This window comes from Metopolophium dirhodum, chromosome 3 (genome assembly GCF_019925205.1).
Source record: "Metopolophium dirhodum isolate CAU chromosome 3, ASM1992520v1, whole genome shotgun sequence".
Taxonomy (NCBI): Eukaryota; Metazoa; Arthropoda; class Insecta; order Hemiptera; family Aphididae; genus Metopolophium; species Metopolophium dirhodum.
In genome coordinates this window covers 32,765,953-32,783,481 of record NC_083562.1, presented here as the reverse complement: position 1 = coordinate 32,783,481, position 17,529 = coordinate 32,765,953, and the positions used below count along the sequence as shown (strand labels likewise).

Here is a 17,529-nt window from a genome sequence, read left to right as displayed (position 1 = left end):
TATAATATTATCTAACCTTAGTTGACTGGAATAGATAGAAAATATCTAGTGGGTTGAGCCGAAAAGATATTGCGTCATTGGTAAACGTTAATTATATTGGTCGATCGTCCAGCGTCATAGTAAAAGTGAAAAAATGTCAAAATGTCCTAAATTCGATCAATATTTCATCATACGTTGATCACAACTTTAGTTTTCACAATATCATATTATCATGATTATAATAATATAGTGTCAATAAACTATAATCAACACCAGCTACCACGGTATAAGAGTGTTATTTTCACCTGCGCGGTAATGATAGTTACGTTCGATGCGGAATGTTGGCCTCCAGAGCCGGTCTCTGACCACGGGTTTCGATTCGACGACCACGCCGATTTATCACGCCCTGTAAATTTCTTCGATAAATACCGGGTGATCGCAATATATACGACACGATACTGTATTATTACATCTCGTCCACGCGACACGCACTTACGGTCGTTTAATTCGCAGTGGGGTAGGTCATCGTCCCGGCCCCCAGTCGCGTCCCTTACACAACTGCAATATTATTATCATGTATATAGGCCGGCCGAAAATCCGCGGCGGCGGCGACACGCGAAACCGCGTGCAGATTTCGTTAAGCTCGTCGCGTCGCTCTGCCGTCGCCCGACGCCGACGCCGACGCCGACGACTACCGCTCCGCCGGCAGCGGTACATCAGTTTCATCGGGACCGTACGCAGCTCGGTCGTGCTCGTCGCCGCCACTCGCTCGCATTCGCCTTCACCCCAAGTCGATCTCTCGATCGTCTACAATATAATATCGTTCTCTCGCCGATCCCTTCCGTCTCCTTCGTCCGTTTCTCTGCGCCTCCGCGTCCGCATCCGGTGGTCGTCCGGATCGCTCACCTCCCCCCCCCCCCACACACACACACCTGGGGTCCCCCGTCACCCTCGATCTGCGCCCGGGAGTCTTCTCGTCGTCGTCGTCGTCGACTCTCCACTTCCGAAAAGCGGACACCGGAAATACATATTATCCACTAGTGCAGCCCGCGGGGTCCGCGTCGAGAGCTATACGAAAAAAAAAACAGTGCAGGTTCGCGTTGAAATCTCCACGTCGGACCTATAATCGCGATTTCCTCTCGTCGGCGTGCCACACTTATTCATCCATCCGGTCGCCCTCCCGCCGTCCTTCTAATCCGGCTCACAAAACGCACACCACTCCCACCACCGATTTCGTAGTGTCGACGACGAGTTCACCCCAAGTCACCGGTTTGTCTGTACCGTCCAGTAAGTATCTATAACGATATGAGCAATAAATTATTATATGAACGAGTTCCGTATATTATTATCTTCGATGACACACTGCATCGTACGCAGTAATGATGCTCATCCCGTTTTCGATCTTCGATGAGACATGATACGTCCCGCTCACAGTGCCATAATAATAATAATTATTATTTATCTTACGACTTCTTGTCTTGAAAAGCAGCTGATAATAAAACAGATATCTATAAAATATCTTTTGAAATCGTTTTGTTGTCATTATTTTTATTTACATTTTTTTCGTCGATAGTTCCGACATGGGTCGTCGCGTCGAAGCGAACGACAAGAAACAATGTGCTCGATCGCTATACACGCTTACAATACTTACCTATAAAAATTTAAAGTGCCAACGAAATAGTGTCGCCGGGTTATATCTGTTAGATTTAATCGTGAAATGGCATGGTATTCTTTTGTACTGTTGTCTACAGTATTCTATACACGGGACGATCAGAAAGAATTCGTGACGTGAACGATGGGCCTTACGGTGATTGCAAAATCTACGTCGATTTTGATCACATAAGTTTCGAATAGCTCCGTAGTGAGGCGTATGTATACCGTTCTCGTGAAACGAATAAAAAAAAATAAGTAAATTTATATTCGACCAGCTATGGTGCGTTCTACTTACATAAAAAATCGTTTTGACGATAACTCCCGCGTTGTAATTATAATAATCTTAAAAAGTACATATTTTGTACAGTGCCAATGACGACGACAATAGGGGAACATGCCAACTTAGTTTCATAGACGCGGGGCCCTGTTTATTATGCCCTAACTTCTAAGTAAATATATGTATTAAAAACAATAATATGTGGAACTCGTTACGCTTCGATCAAACAAAATGTCGTCGTTAGTTTCAGTGAAAGACTTATACTTTTAACTATTAATCACCTACAAATTTTTGAACATTAAAACTATCTATGATGTTTTGTGAAGCCCATAATCTTTTTTGAAAGATAAAAATTTGATTTTATATACCTACTAGTGTTATAAAAATAATCTCATCACCTATCAGCTTATTATTAAATTTTATGAATCATAATATACTAAAAAAAGTGAAATTATAGCAGTTAAAAGTAAATTTCTAAATTATCTTGCACAAAAATAACATAATAATAATATATACCATTGAATAAAAATTTAATATATTTTGAGAACACAATAATATTTTATATTGCTATATTGTCATTCGAGTTATGGGCGGTACCTAAGTGAATACAACGGCTAAATTATTTATTTTCAAATGATTTTGTATGATTATTATTTCGGAGCGTTGCCCAGTATTTGAATGGAAATTTTAATAACGAAATTAATTTTAGTACCTATTACATTGTGATTAATAAAGTTTTGAAATTAAAAAATAATAATATAATATGTGGATTAAAGAATTTCATAAAATTATGTAAATGTTCAACTCAGTTCTGCGAAACACAAGTCATATAATATGTATATGATACTGTGATTTATTCGTTATTTTGATGTTTTTAAACGTTATATGCGTGTGCACTGGGTGCGCCATAAACCGTACCTACCCTTGGTCACGGGTTTTCCCATTCACCTGTGTATGTGGCCGTACATGGAGGGTGATTTATAGCGACCATGTTAAGCGCCCACCTCCATTTGTTGTTCCTTTAATTCTTTGTTGAACGCCGCCGCTCCGATTGTATCATTATATCATACGGCTGTAACAATTATACGACGACAACTCGAAACAGCACAAAACGTTCGATTTTATTAGCTGCTGCGAGCGAGAACAATGTGCACAGTTATGAATTACTCGTTTGTTGTATATGTATATAATATACATATATATATGACCGACCGGCTCAAAACGCTGAGGACGCCATTCATCAACGATTATAATATTATTGTTTCTGAAACTATTATATTTTCATTAAAACAACGCGATTCGGTTTCGACAAAAACGTCGGCGCGTGCGTATTTGTTCTTCGGTATAGTAGGTAGTATAATAATAATAATAGTAATAATAATATTATGTTTAATGTTTATAATAATATTATAGTGAACGCATTATTAAATTGTTGCGCGAAAAAATCTGCACGACAACGCGCTTTTTTCCGAACCGTTACTCGTAAATAATAATAATCGAGTTAATTTAACTTTCGATACTACGATTTTGCGCGTGAATTAATGAATTAATTAATATGTATTTCCCGTAACTTTTCCGTTATTTGCGAAAAAAAAAAACGAAACGAAATCACAACGATGGCATTCGCAGTATTGTCGATGCAACAAAAATTGATCAACAACACGCGAGTTTAATTAAAATTTATAATAATTAATGGACTACGCGTTTCCTTTATATCTCGCCCACATAACTCCCTTTTCGCGGTACCGTTCTACGGATGTCCCGACGGTGATTAAATAATAATTCCAAATCGTCCGCGCCATATAGTAAAACGTGACTATTAATTGTCATAGTTTACTCGATCGACTGTAGGAAAATATAATCACCAAACGTGACATAAAGTGAGACCCGAACAACGCCGCAGACAGGTTTTAACCAGGGCTTGAGACCGATATATTTGATACCGATTTTGAATACAGGCTAAAAACCGAAGTAGAAAAAAAAATCGAAAAAAACCAATACCAGAAATCAAAACCGAAATCAAATCGGAAAAATTCAAAACCGATATTCAAAACAAAAAAACGAAATCAGAAAAAATATTTACGGTTTCAAGCCCTATTTTTAATTTCAAAAAAAAAACGGTTTGTTCAAACTGTATAATATGGGTATTATCAAAATACTATGTGAAATATTGTCAATATAGATGTCATAATATCAGCTATATTGTGTCAATTGTTCTATATACATTGTTTCGTGTCGAAGGTGTACAATCAACGAGTGTCTTTGTGGTACGTCGAAAGTGGTGTTTTTTACTCGACTGTTTAAACAGATTCTATATAGATAAGCACAAAGAAAAACTACCGTAAACAGTCGAGAAGCGTGACGAAGGAAAATGTCCGTAAGCTCGGGTTTAATAGAATTTCACTCATAATTGTTTTTGAAGTCCGCGTGTACCTATCCCGTCAGGCTTTGATTTTTTCAACGTTTCTCTAAAAGTAAAACGGACAACACATTTTCATTTGTTTTATTATTATTATTATTATTTTTTTTTTTTACCATCTTTTGTTAGTGTATAGTTTTTGTAAAACGACTGTGATCGCGATTCGCTAGAAATAATTGTTTTCTCGTTAAAACGTGATAAAAACATTGTTCAACAACACAAAACATTGATTACGAAAAATAATAATTTTGCTGAACGACGGAGCTACCTAGATTTATGTGATATGTTTCAAATTTTCCGAGTCATTTTTTATTCCCTCCGCGCGTAATACTAGTATAATTTATTTAAATCGTTGTGGTGAACTATTCATTGTTAATCGTAGTCATTATTCCCACATTCAAATGTTAAAGTTGTGGATTCTCAGGCTTCGTGTTCGCCTTTTTTTTTTAGTTTGCGTTTCACCACTGCGGCACTCGCATAATCGTCCAGTCTACTATGCCAGTACTAAATTTATGGTAATCCAAAACAGAAACTGAATTATTACTATTATTAAATATTATTAAAACATGACCATATCATAACCGTGGTAGCTCCATTGGATTTGTTACAATATGGCGATTTCAACTTGTCCATTTTCTCGGTGTAAAATCTCATCTGATTATGACCCTGGGCTCGATGCAGATCACACTCAAATAATGAAGTACCGATAAACCAACATTAATTAACCGAATGGTTTGTATCCGATTATAATATTTTTATAAAATTCAAAACGATAATAATATTATAACACGAACGGTAACCATAACTATTCGTCAACTTGGCGATATCATCACGAAACAGTAGCAACCGAATCATCAACTGAGTGCACTGCGTGTCAATTTTTTTGCTAACATAAGTGGTGCGAGAATTGATCGATGACAAATAACATATATTTTTACTCGTAGTGTAACTACCAGGAATAACCAAGCACGGTTTAACTAACCAGATAATGATGAATAACGCTGCATAATATGCATATATTATTGGATAGTATAAAATTACAAAATCTGTAATCACAGCATTTACATTTTTTCCAACATTCAGTGATGTTTCACAGACTATTTTTTGACGACTTGACTACGGGTACTGAATAAAACCAATTTAAAATTATTATTATGAGACAAAAACACGCTAATTGTGTATAGGCTTTTAGTTAATCGATGTGAAAAATCACAGGATATTATATTAATTGATTTTAAGAATTTCAAATTTAATTTTTAATTATTCAAACACCATTCATAATAGTGGCGTTCTAGGAATTTTCAATTTTTTTTTATGGGGAAGGGTGGAAAATAAGTGTCCTAACAGGATATTGAATATTGATAGTAATATTATTATTATTATGTTGTAAATCGGAAAATGTAGGCAGGCGTAATATTCATCTTATCACCTCTGAACCTTTTCATTTTTTTATTATTTTCCTATAATACACGCAACTACACATTATGTTTCTAATTAATTATTATTTATTGTGGCTAGCATTTATAATATTAAGATTAAAAAATTTATTTTAGATTCTGAGCGGTGCGATAAATGTATTGATTATATAATGTATAGTGATGTGTTTTTTTTTTAAATTTTTAAATTTTTTTTTTTTGTATCTGTCATTACTTTTTCGACAGTAAAAATTTTTAGATTTTCTTCAACAGTATCTTTTTTGATAGGAAAGTTAATTTTCCAAAAAAAAATTTCCATATACCGTACAATTTTGAAAATGTTTTGACCTGCTAACGAACAATTTCAAAATTCAATTTTTAAATTTTTTTTTTTTTTTTCGATAAATATCAATAAAATGTTATTTGTCGGGTCATAAACCGTGATAAATTAATACTTAGCCCTTGATACATTGTTACAAAAACAGATAAAAAATATTAAAAATATATAGGCACGTTTTTTTTTTATAAACATCTAAAGTTCGAATTTTGACAAAATGTATCAAATTTTGTCTGTTCATAATTCTCAATTTCTTTCGTACGTCTTATATTAGTTGAACAAACGTAAAAAAAAAATGTACGTCATACATAATATTGTATTTAGATATTATTTACTGTTCTATACTAAAATAATACCGTTCGGGAGACTGAGATTTTTATTCCAATTGAGTTTATTATTGGTCAAGTGATTTCACACCAAACGATGACAGTAAAATAAACATTATATCTATAACTCTTGTTTGTGATCTAAAGTAGACATCCCTATAATCCATCTAACATTCTTCAAATATGCGTAACACCGATTCTAACCCACGACACAGTCTGAGTCAATATCTTATCACCCTCCAAACGATTACAGCATCTAATATTGGTCAGATTCCAGAAACTTCTTCATCACTTCAGCAAAATTGTCCACTATTGTACGTGATCACATATATTAGCCACAGCCACAAAGGAAACTCCTGATAAATTTTCAACAGAAGTACATTATACACTTACGACCATACGATCTACACAACCTAAGATATTCAAGTGTGCAATCAGAAAGTCCGCTCTTCAAGTAATCCTGACAAGCGATTCAACCATTCGACTGCGATAGTCTTTTATTTTTTTCTTTATCAATTATTTCAAGCGCTGTGTTATCATTATACAAACAAATAGAGTAATAAGCAGTTTAATTGGTAGGTATGACGTATATGAACGCACGCTGATACACAATTCGTAAAATAATATCAACATCCAGTTTTCATCATTTCGACACGATTAAAATATTCACTTCCACATCGTTATACGTAATACTATAATAGTCGTAAGGTTTCTACTTATATACAGACATGTGGATAGACAATTTTATTCATTAGTCACTATATATCTAAAGAATCAATCATATCAAGTACATAATACACTACCATAATAATATGTACTTGTACTATGTCACAAAGAAATGATAAAAAATAAATTTAAATACTTCGATGTGGCAATGGTGACTTGTGAAGAACTATCAAATACAAACAAACTCGAGAAATAAAAACGAATATAAATAAATTTCGTTATACTAGCTACCACTAATGTATCTTGTCGAGCAAACATTATTACCACTGGAGCATGAATTGAGGGCATAAACCTTGCAAACATCTACGTATCCATGCACGTAAAAAACCAAACTGCATTCAATGCGACGAACGATAATACTGTGTTATTTTTAGATTCTTAACGGAGCAGTGAACTCGCATTGGTTTCACAATAATGTGTTTTATTGTTATTTATTTTTTTGTTAGTGTGTATTGAGACATTTTTTTAATTTAAATAGTTGAAAAAGTACTCCAATATTTAGGTTTGAAGGAGGTTAAAATTGAATCTATATGTACTTTGAAAGGTCGAGAGTGGAAATATCTCAGTATTTTTTTTTTTTAAAAATACGAAAAACTAAAAAAATAATACGAAAAAACCGGAATATTATTTAACGATAAAACCTTTTTTTTTAATTCAAAACCGAGGCCATTTTAAATTCACCAAATTCTCATCAAAACTGTTATTTTAATTTTTGTAGACACATATTATTATAATCTAATGTCTCATACATGCTTAGAATCTCGTTTTTTACCACATACAATGATTTATCATAAAATTAAAACTTAACACATCCATTACAGTGACTTACTTAAACTAAATAAATTATGAGAGATACACCATACACCTACTGTACGGCTTATGTTATGTTCATTGCTCTACTCTGAAGAGGGGTACGCAGGGGGGACGGATTACCCGAACTAATTTTTCAGACATTTTAGAGTATTCTGCATTTTTATCAAAATTCACGACATACCATCACAATTCGTCTTGTAGATTATTTCACAACTGCGGATCTACAAATTAGCAAACTATTAATTAATTTATAACATGTCTAGTGCATCCACAGCGATCAAATACAATCCAAAATGCACACGTCTGATCAACGTCAAAACATTTAAGAAAAACTACAGTTATAACAGTATATTAACACGACTACTTTCGGAAATAGCTATAACAGTATGATACTCAAGGAAGTCCGGTTGTCAGGTTCCACATAATCTTTAGGTAGGTTCTTTAGTAGGTATATATTAAACCGTTTAGGAATATGAACCACTTTCGTTTAGATTGACCTGTCAAGATACCATCCCCACAATAGTCGTCAAGAAGCGGAAGAGATCGCTTTACATTGGCTGCCACGAGTGAAAATCACATGAGCACAAAAAATAAATAACGATTAAGATAAAACAAAATAAATACTTGTCACGTCGAATACATTGGCTCGGCAGATACCGTAGCGTTGAGAGCTTTGATGTATAATCTCGTTTTTGAATATCCTGACAGCGATTTTGTTTTTTTTCATATTTGAATATAAATGGGGCTGAAGATGAGTTGAATTGATACTGTAGTCGAAAAAAATAATTTTTTGTAGCATATAATTTTTACTTCAAGCATCTTTAAGCTGACTACTTGAAACAAAACCTTCATAATAGTTTCATTTAATTGACATTTTAATATCTAAAGTTAAACGTAATAATTACTAACGCATGGATTTTTATTTTAGTCTTATCTCCGTAAAATTACTATCGTAGCATTTTTATTTTAATCTACAACAGTATACATTTTATAAATTAGTATAATTTCGAAACAAGTCTAAATAAATGGTAATTTACATTGAGGATTTTATAATTGTGCGGATTAAGATAATTATGGCAATAGGAAATAATTAAAAACGTTTTCACATAGTATGGTTAAGAATATACGAAGTAATAACATTAAATAGGTCCAATATATAATAATATTATATTGATTAGTTTACTTTTGTTTTTATTTGATGTCAAAAAATAACTGTGAAAAAAAACAATTACTTATGTATTTTCATCAACTGTGTTACGTTATGTTAATTGAATAATATAATATAATATGAATGTGATGATGTAAAAGGGAGAGAAAAAAGAACATGTTTCACAGAATAAAGAATCCTCTCATATTGGGTAAACCGATGGACACTGCTTATTCTAATACTAAATACAAATATTTTAAATAATTTTTTTTTTATATAGAACCAAAAACTAGTTGTCCGAGCAAATAGGTTACCTTTTGTTGAAAAAGCCATCTTTTGTACGATTGCATTGCACATTAGGTGCGTGTATTTAAAACAATTTGATATGATAGTAGAAAAGAGGAAAATATAAATATAACTATAATATTTTTGTTCTAGTATGAAATGTGTATTTTTTAAAAAAAAAAAAAAAATTAGAAAAAATCCAATCGTCTCTTTGAAATCATAATAAACTGAACTGTACGTGGTCTGTAGCCTATAATATATAAGAATATCTATTACACCATATCGTTATACAATCGTCAACTAAAGTCATCGTGATCGTCGCACGCGTGCGCGTAAAACATTTTATTGTTAATTATTTTAAATAAACACCGCGACAGTCGGAAGATGCACCGTTATTGTCAATAACGATTTCGCTTACGATCCTCATTACTGTTTATCGTCCATTATTTCGTATCGCGCATACTTCCCTTCGTGCTTGCGCGTGTTCGTTCCGTTTCCGTCTTCGGAAATTCCCTGGCAACAAGCTATAATAATATCTGCCTCTGAGTCCTGCAGGTTACCCTCGGCGTTCCAACGCTGCGTACCGCCATTGTGTGTGATGCACAATTGCGCAAAACCATCGGGCATCACCGCCGCCGTCTGGCAGAGAGAAATTAATATCGACGAGAAAATCCTAACAATCTTTACCGCGACAATATCATGTGTGCGAATAATAGTTTTACGCCAACAGCCACCTGCGCGACCCTGTCCGTACGCGGCCCTATAATAAGAGGTGTGTGGGTACTCTGCATTGAATGCACATACAGGAATGTGTGTACAGTAAGGATAGACTAACCATTTATCATTTTCTGGAAATAAAACACGGGACTGCAGGGTCCTTTGATTTTAGCTGTACAGCTGGATTACGCGCGCGTGTGTGTGTGTGTGTCGACTGCTATTTACGAATATAAAACAAATTACGCACCGTGCAAATAATATTGTAGTTCGTATTTATTTGAAATACTTTGGATACGACCGCGGTATACACACCTTCCGTCAAATAATATAATCAAATACCACTATTAATTAAAGCGCGACTTACTGTTTCTCGTACAGAGTATATTATTATTATTATTATTATTATTACATCAAAAGGTTGTTGGTTTGTAGAATATTTTGAAAACGTGAATATTTGTTTTTGGATTCAAGCGTAACTAACTACAATATACCGCCATCACTGTGATGTTGACTTACATTAGTATATTTCTATACGGTCAGGCTGCAGCTTACCCGAGTCAGTTATGTTTGCACGGGACAATTAAATTTTACCTATGAAATATAAGCGATTCGTGTTTGAACCCAAAAATTATTACATATTTTAGAAATTGAACATTTATACGTCAAAAACTATATATTATATTTATCACATACACATTACATTCTTCAAAGGGAATCAATATATATATATATCAGTCTGTTATTTTTGTATTTTTGTAGTACAGAACAAATCCTATGATTAATGTTTCTGGTAGATAGCAAATTGGATCTAGTTGGTACATTTGTGGGGTCAAAAGTAAAATAGTTCCCAGTGCGCTCTATTTATAACCGGGGAAAACTAAAAACAAATATGGAAAAACTTGAATATATTTTACACAACACCAATGCGTGCGCTACTTACAAAACTGGATATAATATTAAATCATTCAAAATGCGATAAAAAATTGTACAAAAATATTTCAAATGTGATTTTCGAGTGTATTAAATATTTTTTCGAATTATAACAAACCTGAAATTCCGTTATTATACACTGCCATATACGCTGCAGTCTATTTTATTATTACTTAAAAAGTGTATTAAGCTCACAGTCGTTCTAATTAAACAATTTTTGTGCTGTGATCTTTGACGCCATTCCAACTAGAATCAAATTGTATGCACATAGTAGGGTTAATATAATTCGTTTGTTAAACTGTCGTGATGTAGATATAACTACATTTTAGGTATATATATACGGCACCACCACAGGTACACAATAATAATTTTTGTTTTAGCTATCATCGTGAAATCATGCTAGACTCTACAAGACATTGCAATGAAAAGCGCGTACTTTGCATTCAAATACTATAAAAGACCTTCAAAGGGACTCAAAAGTCATTTTTTTTTTTAATAATAATAACTCTTTGTTACGCGAATTGTTGGGAAATTCGTATTCAGAGAACGAACGTCCTGAATAAATCCCATCTACTATGCAACCGGCGAGCGTAAATCGAATTATCTGATAAATATGAGAGTGACATTTTGACATTGAATGATTAGATACACAACACTTAACAAATTTACCTATCCTTTAGTTTATACTTTATATAATAGAATCCAAATTCGTGACAATTCAATATTATATAGAATAAAGAGGATTATATTTGTATAAAATATTTTTCAGAACTGGGTACATAATAATATTGTAGCTTCAAGCCTTCAACAGATATCTTCTTGGGTAACCGCATACTGTGCAATTGAGAATTGAGTGTTTTAAAAACAAAAATCCAAAAATATGTAATAATAACGATAACAGAGATAAAATAATTACATAAATTTGATCTCAAAAAAATTATTGCCATGTATTAATAATAATATGTCTCTATTTCTTCTGACTTCATTTTCATTAATTCATCCCACAATATTATCACACCATGTTTGACCAGCAATACTCTACCTGCCAAGTGAAAATATTAAAATTAACCACATAACGTTCAAGAGCACATTCTCTGATCGTCAATGTTCACTTAAAAAAAACATAATATTTAGTGCGTACAAAATGTGTAGAAGATAATTTTATTTACATCGTTAAATTCTATTCTAATATAACTAGAAAAATGTATTTCAGCTCTTACCAAAAACAAAGGTTTAAAAATCAAATATGGCTAAAAATGGAAATTGAGCCAGAAGGATACGCGTCATACTACCGCGGCTGACAGTTACTTAATACTTATGTACTATTACATAAGTTTACACAAATTTAATATTAAATATCAATTAATCATTTGCATGTAATTAATTTTTATGGTTTAAGAGTATATTATCCCGGTCGTATCAAAATAAAAATAAATTGTATTCATTTTAATCGGGATAATGTGCTACACCTACGTCGTCGACAACGTATTGGAGCTGAGCCACATTTTAGCCACCAATAACCATATAATGTCGCGTTCTGTATTAATGATATTACATTATTATGCTTTGTATGGTTGTCCTCTGCCGGGGTGGAAACACTATTGTTTTTTTTTTCATTTCAAACAATTACGTTTCGCATGTAGAACGAAGGACATGTGTATATGCAAAAAACTAAAAATCTGTAAAATATTAAATACAACAATACGACAACGATGTGAAAATACGCGAAGATAATAATGATATTATGATATGTAAATCTAATAGTTTTTAGCGATTGTCATAGAAATAGCTGTCATTGCATTAAATACCTATTTGCATGAATTTGCCATACTGTCCTAAATGTATAAGGTACCTACATATTTTTGGTGTGATATATTTGATGTGGTGAATAATAATATTTTATTAACTCGCTATAAAATTATAATTAAAAATACCTAGACAATATTATGTGGCGTTTTTCTGTGTAGGTTGAATTCCTTGTTGTGCTTTTGCTTAAACAAAGTGTGGAGAATTTTCACATAGATGCAAGTGCAGGAGTGTCTCAGAAGTTACCTGGCCTTATACATTCTTAAAATACAATATTTTGTTTACGTGTAGTGGGGGGATTTTCACCATGATAACCATCTAAATATTAAATGCCACGAAGAATATACTAAGTCGATGTGCGTCTTATGAGAAAATCTTAATTTTCATATATTATATGTACTACCTTGTATAACTTGTAAGCTCTGTCCGACTCCGTGACGATGTCTCCTCGCCAGACAACGACCAATTAAATGATTAATCAGTTATTTTTTTTCATTACTTGTAGAATGTAAGGGTGTATAGGAGCTTATTTTTACGAAGGTTCTCTATGGATCGTAGATCTTTAGCTTATATGTAAGTATATGTTTTAATTTGATTGAGACGTGTCGCATGGAGCCTATAGTTTTCCGTAGGGTATTACATTTACTATCTTGTCTCGTTTACATATTATTGTATCCATCGTAGGTGAAACAAAATAAACAATATCGTTTTACGATAATTTGACACCAAAATAATCGTAATATAATAATAATATGATTCATAATATTGACGGTTTTCCCGATCAAACGGATACACGGGAAATACGTTGTTATCATCGAAAAAAAAACTACCCGAGTCGAATGCGGCAATTTCTGGTTTACAATAATATTATCATACTGTATAATAATAATAATAATAATAATAATACGATGACGTGCGTATTATCGAATTATTAAGACGCATATATAGGTAGTTGTGTACGACTTAATACCTTCGAATTAGCATTGAAATGTTGTACGCAAATTCCAACGTATATATACCTAACATATTATATTGTAATAATATTATACACCGGAACCGTCGGAACATGCGATAATATATTATATTATTATGTGCGTCTCGGGCTCCACACACATATTATTATTATTATTATTATTTAGGTGCTACCGACGACGGGCAATGTTCTGCCGGACAATTCAATTTTTTTTAAACGGACCGGAATACGTACGCCATAATATAGTACACGGCTTGAAGGCGAACATTACTGCGGGTGAACGTGAGGGACGGCACACACATATATAATATAGGACCGCGCGGTAACCGCTTTTACGGTAAAATCATTTATGAAGAACCCGTCGCCGAGAGTATTATTATTATTATTATTATGGAGGCGTTTACGGCTAATAAAAGTCGTGTATAGACCTTTTCGGTCGTGCGTGGTCCGACTGAACCGCGTCCGCGTTTCAAATGGACGAGATCAGCAGCAGATAATATTATGTACGGCCGTTTCGAGCATTTGGCGCTTTACAGACAATCGCGTGTGTATAATATTATGCGCAGACGGTTTACTGATCTGGGAAATTTAAAAACGATTTATCACTAACCACCCGATATGAGTTCCGTTACCTTGGTCGATAACGGATAAAAAGTAAACCCACGAAAACGTGTGTTCCCGTCTGGCCGTTTTGTACACTACCGGTGTGCTTCAGTCTTGTTTAACAAAATGGTAACCCTCCGAAGTTCTCACAAAACTCTCGGATGATCGAAAATGTTGTGTTGAATTCATCTCCTAAAAAACAAAATGAAAACGTGACCCACACGTACACGTACTTATATTGCATAATATTAATATTACACTACTATTGATCATAAATATAATTTAATATTATAAATATTGACAATCGATGATACTACTAATAATGGCAACGATACAATCAGTCTTGTTAAGTATTCAAATACTTTTTGACAAGAGTATAATTTTAAATACATACATTAAAAACATTTTTTCTTTGTATATTATTCCAGAATATTAAATACATATTTTTTCTTTTTACCGTCGTATTTCAACGAACAATATTTTTGTTTCATAGCATATTATAATTTTAAAAATCGGTCTTTAATAATATGTCTAAGAATTTTTAAGGTTTCATCACGCAGATGACACGACGCCTAAAATGCATAATATCTACCTTGCTAAAGCTTGACAATACAGCACCTAGGTATATGACATCAGACGAACCAATTAAAGAACGTATTTATTAATAATTTAGTTTAAATATTTATTAATAATTTTAAGTATGCATTTGTGATAAATGTACAAACATTTTAATGCCTACTACAAAAAAAAAATACTTCTCAAGTGTTTTTAATCCTTATAAAACGTAGGTTTGTAATTATACTCAAATACTTTTGAAGCACAGTATTCGAGTACGTATTTCGAATACAAATGACACCTGCAAGTATTTAAACACGTATTCTGAATATATTAATATTTTAAAAGTATTATACTGGATACAATACATTATAACGTTTGGTCGACAGGAGGGGCTGTGATGTTAAACTGTAATAATATAATACACTTATAATGTATACAATATACACTACCAACGTCGCATTGCCATTGCACTGAATAACCTACCTACACCTGAAAATCTATAACAATTCTTACACTAATCCTTTAAATTGTTTAGCCGTGCAAACAGCTGCTGAATTCGATTTAAATCGCTGGGAGATACCGTCCATAGATATTAACAGAACACTAACTGACGTTAATAGAAAGCGATTCGGCTAATTCAATTCGGTTCTAAGTCCGATACACATATACAATTGTATCTATATAGATTTGTAAATGCTATTTCGTACTTTTCACGGAGAATTAAAAAATATATTATATGAAGGTACATAATTGCAGATTAGGTAACGAATAATAGTCTCAAATTCCATTAGCTCACAAATTCGGAAGGTACTTTATATACCAATTAATATCATAATCAAAATTATAATATTAAACTATCATCATTTCATATCCCGGTAGCCATAAATTGATTTTGGGTAAGACAATAATTATTGAAGTTACACTTTTTCTAAAAATAATATATTTATATTACATTAGATAAAAACGAAACAGTTTCATAAATAAAACTTAACTTAACTAGATAGACCTCAAATGTACAGATTTCCCTTGAAAAATACCGGTTTTCATTCCAATGATAAATTGATTTTATTTCACGATAAGAAATGTTGAAGCAATTACATCTTAAGAGATTATTAAAATTTTTAGATAATTCAAATTACTTTTAAGATGACGCCACACGAACATTTGTTGTCTCCGTCTTACAAACGTACTACACGGAAGGTTGTACGTTCACAATAACGCATTTTATTCCGTAATTTATAAAATTAGAGTGAATTTACCTGTCATAAAATTTAAAGTTCAGATTTGAAGTTTATCTAGTTCGTCTGGAAGGCTTTTATTGATATTTTTATCAAGAAGCCAGTTATGACCATTTTTAAACCGTACATTGGCGTCCATTTAATAAATTTGGAATCATAGTGTTATCGAAATTTAACTATTGAAATGTAAAAGTGTGGAAATACAGAAATATTCAACAGTGAATACAATTCTACAGTTAAATAAACGGGAACGTCGATCGTAGGATCAAACTTTATCGCATTATATCGTACTTATACCTACATTAATATTGAATACGTTCAAATCCAATCTTTATATCTAAATTGCATCATTGTATCGATTGAATGATCATCCTGCACGGTGTAATGAAAACCGATGGATTTGTCCTACATAGAATCATTTTTTATTCATAATAATTATATAATATTTTGAAAATATGATGTGTTATAAAATTTATCCTAAATATAGCCTATACAGAACTCCCTACCATATGGGTATGTTTAGAACCCTCTCGACATATTATTATTATTCTAAATAAAAAAACGTTATAGGCGAGGATTTGTCGAACTTCGAATTCGGACAGTATATAGGTAACAATTTGTTGAAATAATATAATTTATTGTCATAGAGATTCCAGCTATTTTTTTTTTTTTTTACACATATTATATATTGTTGACGACACTAAAAAAACGAGTCGCCAATTGCAATTATAAAAACGTGAGTGATTGTCGGACGGTTCCGCTTGGAAGGTCGAAGGGGGCGGGGGGATGAATAAAATGTATTATGCGACTGGTAATACATTGGAGCGTTTGACTTTGAACCGACGCTTTTTTCATTATGATATTATTTAATTGCACGACCGCCTATACTACCGTATTATCATAACGCTGCGTACGTAAAAATTTAATAAAACCAACTCGCAGGTTAAAAATGTTTTAATTTATATTTTATGTTATTGTTTTTTATTATTTTTTTTTTTTTTTAATTAGGAATTGTACTATCTGCACCTAAGTTAATATTATTTTGTAATAAGCCGAGCAAATGCGCGTTAGCATAAAATAAAACAAAGTAAAATACAATTTAAAATATTATTGTTAAAATAATAATATGTGTTGTCCAACTCGAGATGACCATCCAAATATACGATCGTAAACCCAAAGTGACCAGACTGCAACGAGTGTTTTTATTTTTATCTACAATATTTGTTACATATATTTATGGTTTTGAATAAAAACGTATATTCTATATATAATACAATATGAAACGTTGATAAAAAAGATTAATTTTCTACGAAAATCCAAAGCTGTG

General features: G+C 32.6%; 1 protein-coding gene across 3 annotated transcripts in view; it reads left to right on the top strand.

The window, feature by feature from the left end:
- The first annotated feature begins 715 nt into the window (after positions 1 to 715).
- Positions 716 to 17,529, top strand: part of LOC132941343 (peroxidasin homolog) — a 432,704-nt gene continuing 415,890 nt past the window's right edge. For all 3 annotated transcript variants that reach the window (XM_061009356.1, XM_061009358.1, XM_061009357.1), the window contains exon 1: positions 716 to 1,266. The gene's annotated coding sequence lies outside the window, so the exon portion shown is untranslated. The remainder of the gene's footprint in view (positions 1,267 to 17,529) is intronic.